The following is a 21,470-nucleotide window of genomic DNA, read 5'->3' on the forward strand; positions in this document are numbered from 1 at the left end:
CTGCAAAGCATAAAGTTGTTAGCTTCGTGTGAACTAAAGCAAAAATGGCATAAATCTACTGTGAAATTTTATCAACGAGATTTCCAAGGCGATAGATGTGTTTTAAGCTTTGTAATACAAGTAATAAATACTAGCTTCTCTGCAGAATGCTGCCAGTTGTTGATTTTAAACCCCCCCCCCCCAGTTGTCTGTCCTGGTAGTTGCACTGAATTTAGATTTTGTTTTTCTGGCATCATTGTTCGTGGAACTAACGAAATCATGCCAAAAAGAACGCTGTCTACCTACACATGTGTTCTGTTAGCGGAAAGTTTCGTATTTCAGTGCACGTTTAATAAAAATACCAAACTGCAAAAATAATTAGACTTGATATTAACTAATACTCGAAGCTGTGAACCAGTGGGAGTTTTTTTGGACTTTGCATTTTATACGTACGAATTACCAGAAGTTTTCTAATTTGTCTCTTTCTTTCCTCTGGCTACCTGCCCTCCTTTCTCCCTAACTCCATCCTTTTCTTCCTTTGAGCTTGAGCGTTCCGCATCCCGGGAGGTGTTCCATGTCTCCTGCACCAGACGTGCTGACGCAGCGCCACAGTGTTCAGGAATATGCGTGGGGTAGAAAGAGGCAAACCAGGACAATTTCAGTAGTTCAACATTCCTTGATTCTGCATTTTAGACATTCCGGTTTGTACATCCTCACAGCCAGTGTTTCTCCAATTTAGAAATTAATTAAAATGACACCAGGCAAATGGTCTTCAACTAATAGCCTTAGTTCTTAAATTAAAAAGTTAATGCACTTTAAAATCTAGAATATGATCATACGTATTCCTGGAGAGCTGACAATTTGTTCTGCTCAATGAACAAAAAATTAATAAGAGTCAGCAGCATTTAGTTCACTTAGTATCAGCATCTGTAGGTAAGAAGCAGGAGACTCCAGAACAAACAGCATGTACGATAGGTTTAGCAGAAAAAAGCCAGCCAGTGTAAATTGCTTTTGTAGTAGCAGTCGTCTTACTGTGTGCATAGGAAATAAACGTGCAGAATTGCTTCTGCTGCATTCCATTTTTCAAAAAGAAACTTGGCATCGTATATAGTTGTAGACACAGTGTCGTCCAGGTAAGTTTGTAATCAAAGTGGTGCGGTGAGACCCTGCCGTAACTGTTGGATTACGTATACGGAGAGAGGGGGGGGCTCACATTAATAACACAGTTTTCTGCTGCTCAGTGAGGTATTTGTATGGAGCAGTGAGTGCATATCTTCTTCCGAACTTTTATCCTGACCTTGCTGCTGTGGGCTTTATGGCAGCTCTGAGGTCTAGGAGAGTTCAGATAGAGGGCTGAGGAGGTAGCTTACCAAGTAAGCTTCAGAAAAGCATCCTCATCTGCGTAATGATCGTATAAGAGTATACGGGTCCGTGATCAGAAAAGATACTCTTGGAAAATTGCCGTAGTGATGGAGAAAATATGTCAGACTTCAGTGCTGCGAAGTAGCAGCTAGCTGCTCTTGGGCCTGAAAGGTTGGGATAGAGACGTGTATGAGAAATGGATCAGTGAGAGTTTGTCTTTAACGTCCTCGGGAGGAGTATGGATCTGATGTCTCGTTCAGATCTGTTTTCAATCCGCGTAGCACACCCTGCAATACAGCTCGGAAGGAGATATGACCTCATCACCTGTGTTTGAAACATCTGTCCTGTTGCTGTACTCTGCTGTAGTCTGAAGTGAAGGGCAAGCTGTTAAATCTTAGGGGAATGGAAAAGGGGGAGAAATGGTTCCAAATGTTCAGGGGAAAAAAAAATCTCTTCTAGTGATTCCACGTAATAGCCAGTGAATCTTAACTTGTGAATGGATCAGACTAAGGTGAAAGTCGGTTTGTTTGTGGAGGAAATTATTTACAAGCCTATGGGACAGTCTTAAAGCGACTCTGTTAACATCTAGGTTTTGCACCTCTGTTTACCTCCCTGATCAGTACTGAGATATTCACACCTCGCTTTCCAGTGAGGGCACCACATTTTTTTAAGGTCTAACTTAACCCATAACTCCAGCATGATTTTCAGTTATACAAACAAAAACGTGTTGACATATTAACTCAGCTTCTGCTCACTTTAATGCGTTTTGCAGATGTCATTTTATTGGGAAAGAAACTGTTTAATATAGTTTCTGAATATGCATTTTAATTGCCTTTCCTAAGCCTTTGGAATAGATACTGCAGCTTCTATTAATCTTAGCGACTTCAGTAATAATAATATATTATCCAAAGCAGAGGAAAGAACCATCTTCCACAGTTCTTAATTTTCATCTAATGCATCTAATTAAATAGTTCTATATTTAAAAATACTAAAATTCTTTATTCAAGTTTTTCCGTCACGAATGAATACAGCGTAGGAGCTTTTTCCCCGTACCTAATTTTTAAGCAGTAGAGGGCAGTAGTATTAAGATGATTGTCAGGTACTTTCTTGGTGAAAGCTTGAAGAAATGAGGAGGAAATTTGAACTGCAAGAAATGTGCTGCTCCGACATCAACCTTGTAAACTGTCGTACCGTGGGGACAGAGACACGTTCGCAGCGTGAGTCTTTCTGCATGCGTTGCTGCCATAGGGTCTGTGTGTGCACGGGTGTGTGCTTGTGTGCAAACGAGAGAAGAGAAGAAGACCTTAACTTCTGCGCCAGCTGCTGTAGTGGATTGAAAAGGCTTTTTCTTGTTTCAGCACATCTGCTTTGAATAATATGCACGGAGAAACAAGCAGGATTGTTAGGATAAAAACAACAAAATTAAAAACCCAATATAGCACAGCTGGAACTTAAAACTGCTCGTATGGTTTCGAAAAAAAAATTATTATTTCTAACTGATACTTCTTCAATAATAGGTTGTACTGAAGTCTTGCAAGTCTGCTCTATTTTTGGGAGCAAAAATGAAGAGAATAGTTTTGAAAAAAAAAAGAGCTTTATGCAAATTTTACATAGAAGCACAATGTAGTTATGCATAAAGTAAGATTGCTTAAAATACTTAAGTGTGAGCACTTTAATTACCCCCCCCCCCCGATAGTCCTTTGTGCACTTACTCTCTTTAATTTGGCATTACATAGAAGAGGTGTTCTCCTTTGACTGTTCCTCAACGTAGATCATCAAAAATACTCACCATACTTTTTAGTTCTGAAAACTTAATTTGCTAGAGAAAGTAGTATTTTAGCAACTTAAAATTGAGAAATTTAATTTTAAAGCAGTTAAGTGTATTAAAACTTACAAATACGGATTTAAAAAAAAAAAGCTTGGGGAGAAAAACCTGCTACTCAGGTGATCAGTAACATACAAAATATCTCTAGAAAAATTAATACAATAAAAAAAACCAGTAACATATTTGTGTTATTAAGTATGAGTAACTAAAAAAGTAGCTGTAATAAACTATGTTAGGTGTAGTTTACCTGCAGAATTTAAAATGCGTTTGTAGAAGGTTTGCACCTACTTTGGAATTGTAAGGCAGGGTAGGACGCTGTCCAGTAGGATAGCAACTGATCTCCAGCGGTCCTTGTTGTCCTCATTCTCTGTAGGATTCCTGCAACAAATCTGTGCGAATTGCTTACTCCAGGTTATTATATGAGATGACAGAACACCGGAATTCTTCTACCCCGATACGAGGAGACAGTACTCGGGGAGAACGCAGTCCTTCGGTGGCAGTCAACAAAGCTTCACAAAATGGGGAAAAAACGACAGAAGGGGAACTGCTGCTTGAGAGATATTGATGGGAAAATACATTCTCTGTAGTTACAGAAAGCCAAACTAGTTCTGATACTTAATTGAAAATGCCATATGGTTTTTACTACATCACATAATTTATCTACTTTTGGGGAAAATGACGAGTGATTTAGAAGGTCAGCAGGCCTTGCTCTATAAATGAGTTAACATTTTTGAAAACCCCCTATTTTGCAAATTCAGGGATCCTGTATTCTTTGATTAAGACTGAAATTCCAATGCAGTTATGGTGACAGGACCGTTTGTTTCCATGGCTGTGCCACGGAGCTGGGGGAGCCTTCTGCCTTTCAGCCCTGCGGGAGAGCCAGAAAGCAACTGCACCTCCTCATACCAACGAGAAGATGTCCTGCTTCTTCGTCTCTAACGCACTTCTGTCCCTGTTAATTATCTGAAATTTCAGAAATGAGTCACGGGATGATTAAGTTCACGAATCGGTACAGAAAGCTCTAGCAGATATTGAAAGCCACCATGGTTGGAAAGTAGTTTCAAATTTATTCTTACAGTTTTAAATTGTAAAATATTTTTTTTGTTTTCTTTAAAGAACGGGAAACCTGAATATTTTGCTAGCACACTTTTTAATCTTCTGTTACTTAACAAGTGATTAATAGGTTTTTTTTTTAAATTCTTTTTACATTTCAGATAAAGAAAAAAGGCAGGAGTCTTTTAGTGGGTTTTTTGGTTTGTTTTGGTTTTTATTTTAATGAGAGTTTCACTGCATTAACCTGACCACATTCAGTAATTTTCGTCACTTTTTTCTATTGCTTAAAGATGTATTGTAACTCTTTTCTTAAACTAAGATTTGCTCATAAGGGGTGGGAGGGACGACCCTGGCAAGTTTTGAGCAGAGTACAAAAAAGCATACCTAGTTGCTGCTATTTATACCAGTCTTCTCCTTCACCTCGTTGAGATTTAAGTTGTTTTTCTTTCCATCGTGCTGTCTCCATTTTCTCACTCATGTACGGTGCACGCTGCGGGGAAGGCAGTAAAAAGATCTTTTGTACCAGCGAGTCCGTGGTATCGCATCCCTGCAGACGTTGTTGGGTCAGAAGTTTCATTTACAAACTGGCTGCAGTTAGGTTTCTTTCTGGGCTATTTTCTGCCAGAAGATAGCGCTTTATTTTATGGAGAAACCCAGCTATGTCCGTGTCTGATACCTCACCAAGAACAATATCCTGAACTGGGTCAAGAGGAAAAACTTTTTTCCAGCAGCGTGGCCCGTTCTCAAATGTAGTAATCGTTACACCTGGCTGCCATCAGTACTTCAACATTTTCCACTCTAAGACATGTTTATTCCTGCATTTTCTTCTCCAGGATGTAGCAGGTATACATTGGCACTCCCTTGAAGCACTCTTGAAATTCGACGTTATTTCATTCATCCTGATGGATAAATATTTCCCCATTTTCAGAGTGCTTAGCAGGGACTTCTAGAGCCTCTGCCTCTTCTCCGTACGTTATTTAAGTTCACATGAAATCGGTGGAAGAACAGACAAGACAAAATGATCCTTGCCCTGGTGGGTGAAGTAAATGTACAACTCTGCTTTCTAGGGGTTTTTGCTTGGTTGCGGCAAGTAGTAGTGGCACCATTTCCCAGACTTTTAAGTACTTAACTAAAATTAGCTATCTAAATGCCATGCTGCTAAGAAAAGATAATAGCTTAGATGAATTTGCTTTCTTTGCGATATCTCCAGCTATTGAAAAGAATCTTTGATGGGCCAGTTGCTGATCCTGGACGCTGGGTTAACTCAGTCTCTTTTAATCAGTCTTGAGTAGGGACTGATTAAAAGACTCTTTGCAAAATTAGCAAATGTTTTTGCATTTTCTTTTCTCAACTTCAAAGCAGCCTTTATAGGATGATGAAATAAAAGGCAGCATCTTTGTGTAAGTGTGGGATGCACAAGCAGGAACTGTTACACATTGGTGCCCTTAGTGCACAAATGGACCGATCTGACGTGTGGCGAAGTTTTCATGTAAATGCAATAGAGGGTGGAAAGAGTACTTTATGGTGCTTTCAGGTAAGTGTATCCAAATAGATTTTACGTGTGGGAAAGGAAGGAAACAAGGAAGAAAGAAACAGGCTTAACTAAGTTTATCGGGAGTGGAAGAAAGGAATTGCTGCTTTGGAGATAAAGCAAATATTACGTCGTTTTTGTGTACTTAAGGTTTGGTGTGTAGTTATTTATATGTTGTAGTCTATCAAAGGTCATTAATTGTTGTTGTTAATCTGCAGTTCAGCACCTGGTTTGAAATGTGAGCTCAGGAGAGCATGGGTGCGTCTGCCCTCTGCCTCCACTGAAGTTCACTAACGCTCATCGGTCCGTAGTACTGCTCTGAGGCTGGTAAAGCCATCTTCGGTTCACCGTTTGGTGACAGGACAAGCCTCTTCAGTCCATACCGCTTCTTGAAAAATGCTCAACTTTCTTTTGAATTCCTCATCAGCCACTTCGTGGTTGTTTTTCGCTGGCATTTGCTCTGCTTTTTTATGGGAAGTCCTTGATCTTGTCTTGTGGGCAGCTGTAATTGCGATGCCTTTACTTTTATTGTGATAATGCCTTGTCTTATCCAGGATCTTAGCGTAGCACCTAAGAGATAACATGTAAGAAAGTTTGCAGTTGCCTTTCAAGTCATCTTGTTTAAGAATTTTTTCCCCATCTACTAATTATCATTCATTACCATACCTCAGCAGCCACACAGTGTTTTGTCTTGTGGTTTTTTGTCTTTTCTAATTTGGGACCCACCCTACCTTTATATATGCTTAAAAAAAAAAAAAAAAACAATCTCTGCTGAAGGCAAAGTAAACAAAGTCTCCGGCAGCAAAATCTCTCATATTTATGGCTTTTTTTTTGGTCACTTCAGCTTTTGGCAAAGTGCAACAATAAAGAAATAGCTTCCCATTAATAACAGGGGATTCAAATTTGACCCTGCTTTCATGCTTCATTTCAGTGACGCAGGTAAAGATTTGTTTTGGGAGCAAACAGTAAATTCCAGCAGATACTTGGCTGTAAGCACATAATATAATGTCTGTGTTTTAAACACAGAGTTTTTTCCCTAGCGCTTCTCAAGATTTAGACATTATGTCACGCAACTATTTTTGTCTTCTGTTCAGAAGTCGCAGTTCCCAATACAGTGTCTCTCCTAAAGACCTGCAGAGCCCTGCGCTGTCGCCTTTCTCGCATCACGACCCTGGTTTTTCTTTGGCTTGCTGATCAAAAGTAGTGAAAGCTACAGAGATATGTTAAAATCGGCCGTTATTTTAATACTGATATGTATTAGGATTTTTTTTTTTTCCAAATTACTTGTTCCCATTTCTAAAAATGTTCTGACTGGTGGAAAGAATTAATAAAGGTGATCTGTTAATCTCTTATAGGTGCTTTCTTTGATTACAGTCCCTGAGCAGCAGAGTCCATAGAGTGATCTGTGGTGGTTGTAAAGCAAGGCTGTTTAATGAAGGTTTTGGAAAAGGATAATATTTTCTGTCGTCTTTTTTTATTTTTCTCCTAAGAGGGTGGGTTGTTCCATTAAAATTCCATTCAAGCAGACAGGAGCATTTATAATGCTCCAAAGAATATGTTCTCTATTTTGGAGTATATTATGTTCTTTATTCACCCAAATCTTGTTTTAATATTGCTGTAAACTTAATAAGAAGAGATGAGATATGAAGTGATAGTCTTTTAAATATAAGGAAAAATAATTTTCTCCACCTTCATAGAAGGCATAGGTCTAAGCTGTCTCTTATTAGAGATTTTGGTAATAAAAATCTCTGCTTGTAGAATAGCAGTCATCACAAAGCTATCTTGCTGTGCTAATCTAGAGAAATCATTTCTTTTTTGTTTTGTTTATTTTTTTTAGTGCTCTTCATTTATGATTTTTCTCATCATGTGATATGAGCTCTGCTTTTATGCTGCAGATTTGCCCTTATCCCATCCCTGTTCTGCTTTGTATGCTCTAATAGTTCCATGCTTGGTTATTTTAAATATTAGGGATGCCTCTAGCATCATGTGTGTGTTCAGAAATCACTGTCCCACATTCCAGATTCCAGCCCAAGCAGGATTTTGGGAATGGTTGGTACAATTGGACTGTCAAAGCCCATGATGGGTTGATAGTGGATGAATTATAATGCTAATATTCTTGGCTGGATACCAACTACTTGCTGCTGGCAGACCCTGATGATTGCTTAGCCGTTCAACCTGGAGAGATCTCGTTTCATCCTGATGAAAAACAAAACAAGAGGGTGCATGTGTAGGTGTTGTCAGGTTACTGAATGGCAAGTCTAGAGTTCAGGCCATTAACATAATTAACCTTGCCATTAGGTGAAGTGCAACAGTAAATCTTGATGACTTAAATCTGTTTCCAGATTTCCATATTGTGTGCCGAGGTTAAATGGTCAATGGGACTTTGTGGTTTTTCACAAACGTTGGTCATGACTTTGGAAATCTGGTGTGTGTGTGGAGGTGGGAAACGGCTCCTCTTTTTTGTCTCCTCCGCATAACAACAGTTGCTTTTTGCCGAGTTTGGTCACAAAAGCTATCCCTTTTAAAAATTAAACCACAGTGGCTCGATTGCAAATGAAGAATGAGCTTATCTTTTTAGAAGAAAACCTGTGTGATTTATACAGAGTGTTCAGGGTTTTAACAAGATAATGTTTACACGTGGTGAGATTTGACCAGTTGATTGACTTTTATGTCTGTTTTTCATGTATTTAATCCTTTCCATAGTTCAAATTTCAGTCCAATTTTCCAGAATCCTTAAAATAATTCAAACTAGCTGAGAAGAAGGCTGATCAAAGAGCGTAATTTTGTGATTTGTATGCTGACTGGGGAAAAAAACATATAGGGTGCCGTATAGTTCAGTGTATTTTTTAATCGTTAATGTGTGTTACTATTTCAAGCGCATACATTAAAAAAAAAACTACAAGATGACCACTTTGCTTATTTTAGACATTGAAATCCCACATCAACAGCACAGTTTTCAGTTCTGATCTCAGATGCTATTTTAATTAGCTGAGATATATTCACTTTATTCAAAGTACATCTCTGCATTACTGTGAGTAGCATTTGGAAAGTATGTTTGGAAGATCATCCGCTGTAGCTTGCCTTAGCCATTTCTTTAGTGTTCTGCGAACAAAATTCTTTTGTGCGCAATAAGTACTTTAAATTATAAACTTGCTTCATTTTATTTGATCCAGTCTGCTGGGATTAATTGTTGTATACTGGCTCCATCAATTATTCAGCTAGAGCTATCAGTTCCTGACGGGTCTGGAAGCAAAAAGCAGTACTGCTTTAGACGCAGATATTCTTTTTCTTTGATAGAAACTCTGGGCTCCAACTGGGGTTGAGCTATGAATGAATCTGTTTTATAAATGGCTTCATTTTTTTGCAACTGTTTTTATTCCTGAAATATGTCATTCCATGCTTCTGGAATGTTGCTAAATATTTGTGTTAAACAGCAGAAGTGTTACAGAGTTCACCAGGAGGAAGTGTTAGATTTAAGTTGTTTATCATGTTAGTGTGATTTTCTAGTTAACTGTTTTGTTATAGGTGGCTCCTAACGGCACTGAAGATGAGGTACCTCGGTCCCACTGTAGGGACACAGAAGAAGTACCGTCTTCAAATCCAGCCCATCTTACACCTAGTTTGTGTGTGGTTTCCAAGACTCGCTCTGTCGGTACTACCGTGTTGACTCCAAACCTGGGTCAGTTCATGGGTTTCATTGGTAAAGACGCTGAGGGTTGCAGAAGTTGCTGTAACGCATCAAATTCAGTCAGAGGCAAAATGTCAGTGGTGCCAGTAAATAAGTAGATGTAACAGCTAGCAGTGAAAAAATAGCGATCAGCGCTTTTGAAATTCCAGAACTGTGTTGTGAGATTTTTGGGGTTTGAGTTTTTCTTTTAGTGGAAGACAGGTATTACAGCATTTCACTTAAATAACTGTAGGAAGCCAGTAGTGTGCAGTTTAAGGATACGACATCTGCTGTGCCGTAAGGATGAACAAAGGAGACGTGCGTGTAGAGAGGAGAAAGCAGTAAGATAGACCGCACTAGAGGCCATGCTCTGAGAAACGAGTGAGATTGTTTCAAGAGTGGCACGGTGATTTTTGTTGTTGACTTTGGTGAGATCATGTTTTCCTTCAAGATAAGTTGGTTTTGTAATAGGTCACTATGTAAAAAAGACCTTGTCAGATGGTAGAGATGGGTTGTAAGCATGTAGAAAAGAGAACGTGTCCCAGCGTTGCATACAGAGGTGTGCCAAAAGCCAAGAGTGAAGATAAAGTTTTCGCCTGTGATATTCACTGTCTCGCACAGCCATGGGCTAACGGGTTGCCTTTCGGTGTGAACCCAGGTTGTGAGTCTCCTAAAGGAATGACTCTTCTGTCTGTATGTCTGTGCCCTACCAGAGACCAGGACGCTGATCTTCAAAGGTGTATGGTAAAATACCAAATGATTTTACTTTTTGGGGTGTATTTTTCATTGTCGATGGTCATATGTCAGAGGGACGCTATCTGAAACCTGAAGAAAGGAGTGATCAGTCAATCATCTGTTCTGAATTAAACGAAATATCACTTAGACTTGCGTAATGGGAATGGTACTATCAAAAACATTTGTCATTGGCCTAATTCTTTTCCAAGTGATACTAACAGTTTTACCATTATTTGGAGGCCATTTAGTTCAACACTGAATTCTTAACAACAACGAAAAACCACTCGTGGGTTTCATGTGTGTCCCATGACCCTTTATTTAAGTATAGACTTAAAAGCCCCAAACATGAGGACCAGATGCTCCTTCTTCCATGGAGACTTTCCAAATTAAGATGATTCTCATTTGAGTCCATGTACCTTATCTGGAGTAGATACGTAGTAGTTGAGGAAATCCAGGATTCTGAATGATTGACCTAGAAATGAGTAGATACAACTATTCAGGGAGCACTTTCTTCTGTTCTTGTAGAAAGTATCATTATATAAGGGCATTTATTAGGTACATCGGTTGCAAATGTCTTCATTAGAAATGCTCCTTTCCTTTGGGAAAATTTAATTTAGATCACTTTCTTTGAAGAACACACGTCTTGGCTTACCAATATCTGTGACTTTCCAGAATTACTTCACTGCAGATACACAGATGCTTTAGTTTTCCATACATTGAATAGTGTATTTTTCATTATTATGGGAGGAAAGTGGAATATATTTGGAGACTGCTGCCAAACTTGATTTTTTTAAAAAATGTGTCACTGACCGGTGGAATAGCAGAACTTTATCTCACTGATGATAGTGTAGATCGAGACTGACTCGGTTGATGAAAAAGGAGTGGCACCCTTACAGAGTCAGGACATCTGATTTCAGAATTGGGCCCTCTTTTTCTGTGAATATGCCTTTTTTTTTTAATAGTAACACAACACATTTAATAGCTTGCAACACTGCTAGAAGCCGCAGTTAAATATCACTAAATTTTAAACATCCTTCTCACCGTACAGTAATTCCGTATCGCTTGATTTTCTGGAAAGCTCTGATGAAAACTCGCAGCGAAGCTAACAGTCAGAGGAATAAAAGAATTCCTAGAATGTTGCAAAATAGCTGCCCGAATGGACGGCCGTACTGCTCTTGATCTCGCTGCCAGCAGCAGCAGCACGAGCGCATTAATATCAGCCTCTCGGTTCCTGTAGCGCTTCCCCGCGCGCAATCGCGCTATAGGGAGCCCTCGGCGAAGTCAGGGCTTTGCTGGCTTCGGTCAAGGCTGGTGATCCGGGGTGCGGTGGAAGCCAGCATCTTCCAGAGTGAAGCACCCACATTCCGTGTTTTTAACATAGCCTTAATCTTATTTCCTATTCCATTACATCCGACTAAGCCAGATTGTTTCATAAGTATTTATTGTTCGTTTTATAATTTTCCTCCTGCCTGAAATACTAAGCTTTTCCTTTCAGCCTCTATCTAAAATCGATACAAACTGTGAAATTATAACAGTGCAGTCCTGCTTCTCGGACTTTGTCAATACTGACTGAGAGAGATTTTGACCTTCCTCATTGTTTCCCTCCTTAAGTAATTGAAATTTGTAGACAAATCTATAGTTTCTCCTCTTCAGGATTTCTGTAATGAAAAACTCACATCCTTTTAACGGTGGACTAGTGCATAATTGTAAAAAAAGGGTAGTACAGTTCATAAAGCAAACCAATGCTATTCGAGTGATCCCTTGAAAGTGAATAGTCTCTCTTTAAATCTGTTTTGCTTAGGCCAGGAAAGCACAACGGACAAGGTGGGGTTTTCCCCAGCTCCGGTTCTGCCATGGCACATGGCACCCAGCAGCTCTTATTCCGAGCATTTGCAAGCACTAACGATCCGGAAAAGAACTTAAAAGTCACAGACTTCAGCCACTGCAGTTAATTGGTTTGTTTTTTATTAGTCAGACCTTGATGTCAGTACAAGAACTGACATTTATTTTGAATTTTTTCTAAATCCGTACAAATGCCATATTAATTCCAAATGTTGAATTTGTTGAGAATTGCATTTTCCATTTCAAGTAAAACATTTTATTAAAATGATAAATTGATTTGGCGTCTGTTTGCATTCTTACTGTAATTATTATTAAAGCAGAAAGTGCAAAACGTTTGAATGAAATAAAAATCCTTACTTTTTTCAACCCAACTGAGTGCAAAAATCAAAAGCTAAAAAATCCCCAGACTTTCTCTTTCCTGATTTGGAACGGTATTTGGTGCAGTGAGAAAAACTGCAATATAAGAAGTAGTGAAAGTAGGGAAATATGGGAGTAAAAACACACACAAAGATTAGCTCATTTTGCGGTATTCAAACCAAAATATGTCAAAATGAAATGTTTTCGCGAGGGGAAAAATAAAAGTAAAAATTATTTTCAGTGTTAAAAAATAATAAAAAAAAATCCAGTCTGCTTTAGAATCATCTTTTTAAAGAGTATGAGCTTGCCCAGCAATAATAATGATAGCTGCCTCCTGTGAGGCTACGATGTATTTAGTTTTATGGTCCATTAAGTTTTACGGTGCGTATGACACTATCTGCTTTGCTCTTGATAGCATCTCACGGGCAGGAAGGATTCGTGCAGGCTGTGTAAGCAGCAAGAGCTCGTGTTTAAGAAGAGTTGTCTGTGTTCGGTTTTACTAACGTCTGTGGTCCTCATTGCCGTGAAATGAGGAGCGGGTACCTGTGCAGGATTTCTCGAGCGTGTGGCCGGCGCAGCTCGGTTGCCGGTGCTGTGGAGTTGAAGCCCCAGAAGACGGCAGCAGTGACGTCGCGGTTGTGGCCATGCTCAGCGTGATGCTGTGCCACTGAGTTTGTCATGCATTCTTGGAGAAAATGACTTTAAAATGAAGTTTTTTTCCCTTCATATCCGTATTTGTTACGGACAGTGCAAAGATTTAAGTCTGTAGCTAGGAGAATTGTTTTGAGAATAGCTACTTTAAAAAGGAAAAAATTTGGAGGAACAGTTCCCATATGCCTCTCTCAGTGAAGCCTGTTATTGCAATACTGTCGGGGAACGATGGTGTCGTAGCCAGCGCAGTAGTTACAAAATACAAACTTTAAATTATTTTCTCTGACCAATAGATGCTGCGAGGAATTAAAAGAGCAGTTTAAAGGCATAATTTGGTAGCTGTGTGCTTTCTCAGAAAGACTGTGTATGCCGTAAAGGCAATCTACCGTTGAACAAAAATATTTTGTTTCAGTGAACAAAGTTTTACAATCTAATAATAAAAAAAGAGCTACAGGGCAAGGTTAACAACAGAGTGGTGTTCTGGAGACATTCGCATTCCTCAGCAACGTAGATGATTCTGGCTGGGATATTTTTGCAAACACATAAACCACGCTTCCTCCGCGTTGTTATGAAACTTCACCTCAAGTGTGAATGAGTCATAGTTGAGACCAGCCCTCATTCCTGACCAAAGAAAATTGCGCTCCCTCCGTTAGAAAATATATAGGAAATATGTAACACACACATATATATATATATATATATGGGCGTAAGAGAATTTGGTTATATGAATTGCACCTATGTCATCTGGATAGCAAAGAAGTTTGTTGTCACGTAGAAGCGTGCAGCACTGATGGGTTTGTTTTGATACTGAACACAGCCAGCACATCAGTTACTGAGACTTTTCAGTGTTAATTATTTCCTTCATCTTCACATACGCTGGGAGACACTAGGCAACATTTCTTCTAAAATCTCTGTTTTAAATCGTGGAAGAGATGTAACATCTCTTTTAAGCTGTAACATTGCATTGTAGCCTCAAAAATATGAGTCGAACAAAGACCTCGATGAAATGGAGGACCCAGATGCCTTTTAAAAATGAGGTTGGATTAGATGCATCCCCTTAAAAAAGCACAGGCCTTATTTTTATGTTTTGGTATCGGTGTTGATAGGTAACAGGGAACCTTTGGAGAGCATGGCCTTGACAGAAGACAGCTCTTGGACGTGCACAGTTTTTGCACAGACTTCTCTGGTACTGGAATATTGTATTCTATGTGAGCTGTCAATTTAAAGTTGCTTTAGAATGATTTTGATTCTGGAGAGTTTTCCCTGTGGAAAAACAGGCATGGATCTTCTGTTCTCAGGATTATATAGCACTATCTTAAAAATTAGCTTAAATAAAAGCTTCATTTTTGTCCTGTTCTCTGAAGCCTTTTTGAGCTGCTCTTTTTAGGTCAAAAAGTAGACTTTCTCTGCTCTCCTACATTTTATTTACAATAGTCATCCATATGTCTAATCAGGGGCTTGTTTCTCCCTCGGGATAGTCTTTGGCATCTTTTTTCTTTAGTTGCTCCAGGAAGAGTTTGGCTCCTTAAGAATCTTGTTATTTTGGCTGTGCTTTGGTTTCCCCTGGTCTCTGCTCTCATAGCCCCATCGAAGGCTGCCTTCCCGGCTCCTGGCTGGCCTGACGTTCCTTCTTGGTTGGGCTTTTTGCTGAAACTTCACGAATGTACAGCGCTAGGGCCTTTGAAATATGCTCGTGCCACTTGTGTGTGACTGGTTTCAAAGACCTAACAGCCTTTCTCAAATTCAGAGCGATTTGGGCAGCTCGGTCCCTGGGGTTCCGTAGTGACTGCCAGGTAAAACTCCAGCTCGATCGCTGTCCGGCTTCCAGCTCTTTTATCCCAGTGCGGGCAGCAGCACGAAGGTTCTGGCACAACACCATAAATGTGATCTCAAATGATGACTTCATGTAAAAAATCACAGCGTTTGAGCGTGAGTGGTAATTGAGATCAGAAAATAGAAGGGAGTGCCACTTTTTTTTTTTTTTCCCCCTTCTCGTTTTCTGCACGGTGGTTTGATATTCCCGTGTTAATGTCATTTCAATTGAGTCGCTTGAAACTGCTTTCTTCATCAATATAATCTTTTTCATTATAAATGAGTCCTGTCAATGTTATGATGTATATCTTATATAGTCAGTCCTTCCTCCATGGCCTTTCTTGGTAGCAACGCGAGAGCTCTAAAATACTTATTTCAGGAAAAAACTTCATTGCGCCAGGTCGTTGTGCTCTCACCAGCAAGGTGCAGTGTTAGGGACAGCTCCTTTAAAAGCTGAGTTTTTGAGACAAAATACATGTAAAGGGTTGCGAAGGTTATTTTGCATAGCCAACCTGGAACAGGATATATAATTAAAAAAAAACCAAACCACAAATGCGCACATACAGTCTTTCAAAGATCTCATGTGATCGCTGAATTCCATGTGGTACGTGGCATAAAAAGAAAATAGAAGGATATCAGTGGGAGAACGGAGGATGTAAAATACACCTCGGAGGTGAACTCTGCTAGGTGTACAGGAGAGTTTAAACAGGCATGGAGTGAGTAGAGGAAAAAGGAATACGGTTGGACAGTAATAGCTGGTTTTGACACACTTGAGACACTTAACAATTTTCTTTCAACTCTGTAAGAGGAAGGTAACTGTGAAATTGGATCGAAGGAATTGGAACAGTGCTGCATTCCAGTAAGATCTGAAACACAGGGGAGAGATGCATTTTTACCTTCTAAGAGAGAAGGTGCTAAAAGTGGTTGAAATCATAGAAAACCCTGTGACCAACCAAAGTCTCAAGAACCATTTTTTCAGTTTTGAAGGCTTTTTTTAACTGTTTCTGTGAGAGGAGATCAGATTGTGATAGCAATCTGATGGAAGAGCCTCCGAAGCAAAATGCTTTTTAAAGCAGTAGAATTTCTCCATCAAAGCGACCCGCTTGGTTTGTGGTAAAAACGATGGATACGGCTCTGCTGCTGGGGGCGTGAGGAAGAATACAAACTGCCGCAGGAGAAGAAACCTGCAGCCACACAGCACGTGGATCATAGAGCTGGAGTCTAGCAGAAATATATGTTTTTGTTTAATCAAGCAGCTCTTCCTCCTCATGAGGACAGGAGGGTCGTAACAACAGCCCATAAAAAGCATGATTATATTTCTATTTGCGTTTTAATCTTTTTGAAAGAGACGGTTTTCTCAGATTATCATTTGAGTTCAGTTCAACACCAGAGATGCTCTGTTTAAAATTACAGCGTGGGTTTGATAGCACAGAGCGGTGATGGCCAGTAGACAGCCCAGGGGGACAATTTGGCCTGCCAGAAGTATTTATTGACTGGATGCATGGTCATTGCAGCAGTCTCGTCTGTAGTCGTATGCTAGAAAAATCTCTTTTGAGTCTCGGCAGCACTGTCACTATATTTGGGTATGTACTCAGCTGGGAGGAAAGGCGATAAATAACACGCTGGAGTTTGACTGTGGTCAGTGGAGCTTGAGTACTGGCAAGGGCCCCATGGAGAAGGCAGAGGATGGCGCGTGGCTTGAAGCGAAGTCGTTCGGGTGGCGGGTCAGCTCGCGCGCTGGGGGAGGACTGGGAGCAGGAGAGCAGAGGGCGATGCCTGGAGGTCGGGTGAGCCTGGGCAGAAGGAAGAGCGAGGGCCGGGAGGAGGAGCGAAGGAGCACTGCTCTGCTGTGGTTTCTCGGCGTGCGGCTTGCGTTGGGCTGGACAGATCCAGGGCTACTAAGTGTGGGAGGAGAGGAGCTGGGCGTCTGGAATAGTGGATTTCAGAAGAGTATAGCTGAGTTTAAAGCTTAAAAAAGAGACGAGAAAGAAATCTCAGTGTAGAGCGTCAAATCCATGTAACGTCAGTAATGCATTTGGAGAAACACAAGAGAGCGTGCAGAAAGGTCACGTTAAAGATGTAGCTGTTACTGCTGTGCCGCCTAGATAGACTAGGAGGGGATGCGGGAGAGATTCCGATGTGAGAAAGTGTCTGAATCAGCAGCCTAAGAGTGCTGATGGGTAAAGAGAACTTAGGGACTTGCCTGTAAATCCACGCCCCTGCCAAAAAAAAACCAACCCCAAACCCAAGAACCCAAACCACCAACCAACCCACAAGATAGGAAGCCCCAGGACTGTGACATTAGCAAAATGACTTAAGTTTTCTGACTTTGTACGCTTCTTTTACCTCTGTGTAAACAGAACCAAAGCTCGGGAGCTGGTTTTCTAGTTGCTAAAAAAATAATTATGCACCGGTACAGTCAAAAAGAGGAGGAGGTTTTGGCTTTAATACAGCTATGTGAAAAGTTGTCATGATTCGGCTTTGAGAGGCCAGCTGACCATCAGCCACTAGCTGGTATTGCCAAATAGAGCAAATGGGTGATATCCCACTAGAATATAAAGATTTCTCTTTTGACTGCAGATATATGACTAGCCAATGAAATACAAAACTATTAGACATTTTATGTTTGCAGACATTGTTTCTAGAGCTTTTGCCAAAAGCACAGTGGAACAAAGACCAGAGTTAAATTTAGTACATGTCAACCTGATCAAAACCAACTATACACAAACAAAGCCTATCCAGATTCAGACACAATGAGGCCTGCAGTTGCCAGAGCTACCACAGAGGATGGGATCTTGCAGAAAATAAAGCTATTACAGCGGGAGGCTTGAGGCAGCCTATCTCCAGTGTCAGGCTGTGAATTCAGTAGGCCTTGTAATGACTAGAGGAGGTTTTATTTAAGGTAGCGAACCAGGGGTTTCTCTGTTTTTTTCAAAACAAGTGTTTAAAAAGGTACACTCTGACTGTTCAATCTTTTTTATTTTAATTCAAAAGTTTATGGTAGCCGCGGATCCCTTAAAACCCTTGCAAACCAATCTGTACTGGATACTGTTAAATTGCAGCGTAGCAGCGATGAAGTGTTGAGTATCACCTTTTGACATTTTGTCCGAGGGAAGAATGAAAAGAAGAATGCCTGCACCGCATAGAAAGTGATGTCTGAAAGATCTCACGAGACTAACGTGTGAATGATGGGTTTGGTTTTGTCTTGTGAAAATGACAGCATGTGGGTCTGCAATGGGAAAGACCAGTTACAGGGAGCAGGGTTGTCTCATGAGCTTGTCCTGCGGTTGTATGGGAGAGTCGGCCCAGGTAGGCACAATATACAGCAGCAGAAGATAGATGCACAAATTCCAGGAGGAAAGAAGGTGATTTTCCCAGAAAACATTTCAAACAGGCAGGGGCTGTAGGATGAGGCCACGAATGCCAAGGCAAGGAACCAGTGAGCCAGCCCCATTACCTTAGCAGTACCAGTACTTCGAGAGAGCCCAGAAGGTTCAAGCACTGGCACAGGGTGCTTTTTCCTAACTGAACGGTAAATAACTTAACCACAAGGTTGACTGTAAATATCTCATGTTGTGCTAATGTTGGTCTTTAAATCTTTTAATGTGTTTCTGAGTTCTGACTTGGAAGGGGGAGGTGATGTTAGGGACTTTTAACAGCTGAGCTTCCCTGGCCTGGAGTCCGGGCAAGGGGTTGTGAAATGCTTTCTGCCTGTACGCAGCCAGTTGGAAAGAGAGGCGCAGGGAAGCCGTGCTCCAGCAAGTGTTTCAGCACTGAGCGAGCACAAAACCACCACAAGAGGCCAGATCGTTCCAGCTCCTTAAATTTTCCTCTTGAGCTGATCTTTTAATTTAGGAGACATAAACTCTTCCAGCTGCGCAGAACAACCTGTGTTATCTTGTCACCTTTCCCTTTGAGTGCTGCCTGTCTGTATCTCATCAGCAGGAGAAAATGATGATCACTGAGTCCTTGCAGCTTTCATTTCTTCCTTCTGAAGAGATAGATCTGTCGATAAACATTTTCACTTGTTTTGTGTCGATTAATACTGTGAGATCATTCTTAGAGTAAGTTCAGACAGCCTTTATCTTTTACATCTTTATGGTAGTGTTTGTGTATCAATGTTTACAGGGAATTGTCTTCACAACAGTCTGTGTATTATCTCTAAAGCAGATTTTATTCATTAAGCCTTTTTCAACCACAGAACTGATCAGAATATGAAGTATTTCACAACAGAGTAAACAAAGGCAAGTTTGCGGTCACAAGTATCCGACGTGTTCTCCCAGAGAGGCTGGGAAGCATTGGTTTCACGTTCTTGTCATTGCTGTGGCTTTTAATTCCCATTGCTTGCAGGCTCATTGGAGCAGGCAGGGTGAGGATGGAAGATACCATAAATTTCTCCACATTTAAACTTGGGGAGTGTGAATCATTTCTTTCTTGGAATAACTTTAATAGAAAAAGAGAATCCAACCTGATGAGAAAAACGTGCAAAACCTTTTCCTCCTTTTTTCCCCTGTTTAAATGTTTTTTTTCCAGACTATTTTTATCATGAATGTATAAGCACTTTGAGAAACCTAAGAAACTTTTGAGTTGTAACGCTTGCAGAATGAGAGCTCTGTAAAGAAGTATTTTGTTAGGAGATTTTTTAAGGAGCAGTAGAGTTCCAGCCAATTAGAAAAGAAAATTATTTGTGTCTGGGATAGTTTGCATTAGATTTTAAACAATTTCTGCAGCTTATGGAAGGTTAGAAATTGGTTGGATTTCCTTCTGAAGAGATGTAACATCATTTCTAATATATTTTACAGCAATGTCAGATGTCAAAAGAATGAGAGAGCTTATATCTCACAGAGGCAATGCCAAAAGTACAGCAATGTGTTCAGTAGTTCCCTGGTTTTACAAGAAGCGGTGGATTATATTGACTTGAACCTTACTCAGTTACTATGTCATTCTTTGGACATTTTATCTTGATGATTTCAAAATACCGAACAAACGAAGACCATAACCAGCTCAGTGAAGATCAATTTAGTGACTCCCATTCTTAAAAGAAATATTGACATACTTTGTTGTTTTAGGACTTGAATTTATGGTTCTTGGGGATGTAGCCCATTCCTTGATGTCGTATAATCTATCGAGTGCTGAACAGAAAGCCAAAACTGCTACTTCTCAAATCCTGTGCCTGCCATTGCTAAGTGGAACTGCAGAAGCACCTTCGCTATTGGTATGGAGGAGTACAGCCACTAACAGAGTTTGCAAAAACTGTGAGGCTATTCCTGCGTTATGAAGTTTCTTCCTACGTAGCGTTTTATGGTCATACAAAACGTGAAATCGTACAACCTGCGGCCTGTCCCAGCACAGAGCGAGGGTTCACGTTACCCTGCAGCCTGTGCATAGCTGGAGATCGAAAGCTTCCCTTCCCCTTCCCCCTCCGTTGTGCGTGAAAGGGAGATGACAAAGAGGTACCTGGAATCTGGCGTAGCGATTCTGAAATTGTAGTCTTAGAAATGATTACTGGGTTCTCAGTAGAACGGAATTCATTTTGCCAGGTGGGATTCATTCTAACAAGTTGAAGGAATTGGGGGCAAAACCGTTCATTTCTAAAAATTTGAAATGATAACATTTCTAACTCAGCGTAAACAACCCCGATGCTGCTCTGCCCCAAATCTCTGGGCTTCCTTGGTACTTCTAACTTGGGTGGATTGACAGATTGACAGTTAATAATCAGAAAATTGTTCATCTGAATGCCACTTCTTTTTGGAGTGTGTTTTTTATCATCTCTCTGTGTCCAGCACCACTTTTTAACTCCGCAGGATTATCCAGTGGTTTTGATGCCGTAGTGAAAAGGTAGCTCGAGATTATCCAATGCCAGCTTAGTCTGCCCTAAGGAAGCGCAGCTGTGGTTATGGTCACTCGTTGCGGGCATTACCCGTGGTATGTACCTCTCGTGTTCACTGTAATTTCGTTTGGCATCTCAAGTTGCCCAGTACCAAAACCACTGTTACAATGCAACTTGGCCGAAGCAAACCTTAAATGTGTCTTCCCTGCGCCATACCGTTTTTGGGGCACCTTGAGGTGAGTAGAAAAGGTTGCAAAATGTTTTATATAGGAATTAATGAAGACCACAGAAAATGGAGCAAGAATTCTCTTTGATTTACAGATTTACAATGGGTTTCCACATGATCTTCTACTCCTCAGTGACAGACACTTGAGACAAAAATATCGTCTATCGCTGATGAGACTTGGATAAATGTCAGTTGGAAAACTTCTGTATTTATCCATTGAGGAAGTAGCTTTTAAAAACTTTTGTGAAGGAATTTATTTTTAGATAAGTATTTTTTTTAAAGTAAATTAATATGTTTACAGGGCCAAGCTCTAGTTGTTATAACATCTTTGACTTCTGCAGGTGCTCTGCTTCTTATTTAAGCTCCTTTAAGATCTTTAGCAATTAGGCTATACTGATAAAGCTATGTGTTCTTATCTTGTCTCTTCTCTTAGCTTAGAGGAAATAATTTGTGCATTATATCAGGGATAAGAGCTAGCGAGTGTGAAATCTGATCCCAGTTCTGCCACTTGGTGACCCATAGGAAATTGGTTCACCACATCATTTCAGTTTTCTTGTCCGTGTGATAGGTAAATGCTAGTCTCGTCTGTCTTCCAAGGTA

The 21,470-nt window shown here is 40.3% G+C and overlaps 1 protein-coding gene across 5 annotated transcripts in view; it reads left to right on the plus strand.

Moving 5' to 3' along the window:
• BANP (BTG3 associated nuclear protein) overlaps positions 1-21,470 on the plus strand; it is a 154,413-nt gene that overhangs the window by 88,744 nt on the left and 44,199 nt on the right. The window lies entirely within an intron of this gene.

This window comes from Platalea leucorodia (assembly GCF_965183815.1).
Source record: "Platalea leucorodia genome assembly, chromosome: 8".
NCBI classification, from domain to species: Eukaryota; Metazoa; Chordata; class Aves; order Pelecaniformes; family Threskiornithidae; genus Platalea; species Platalea leucorodia.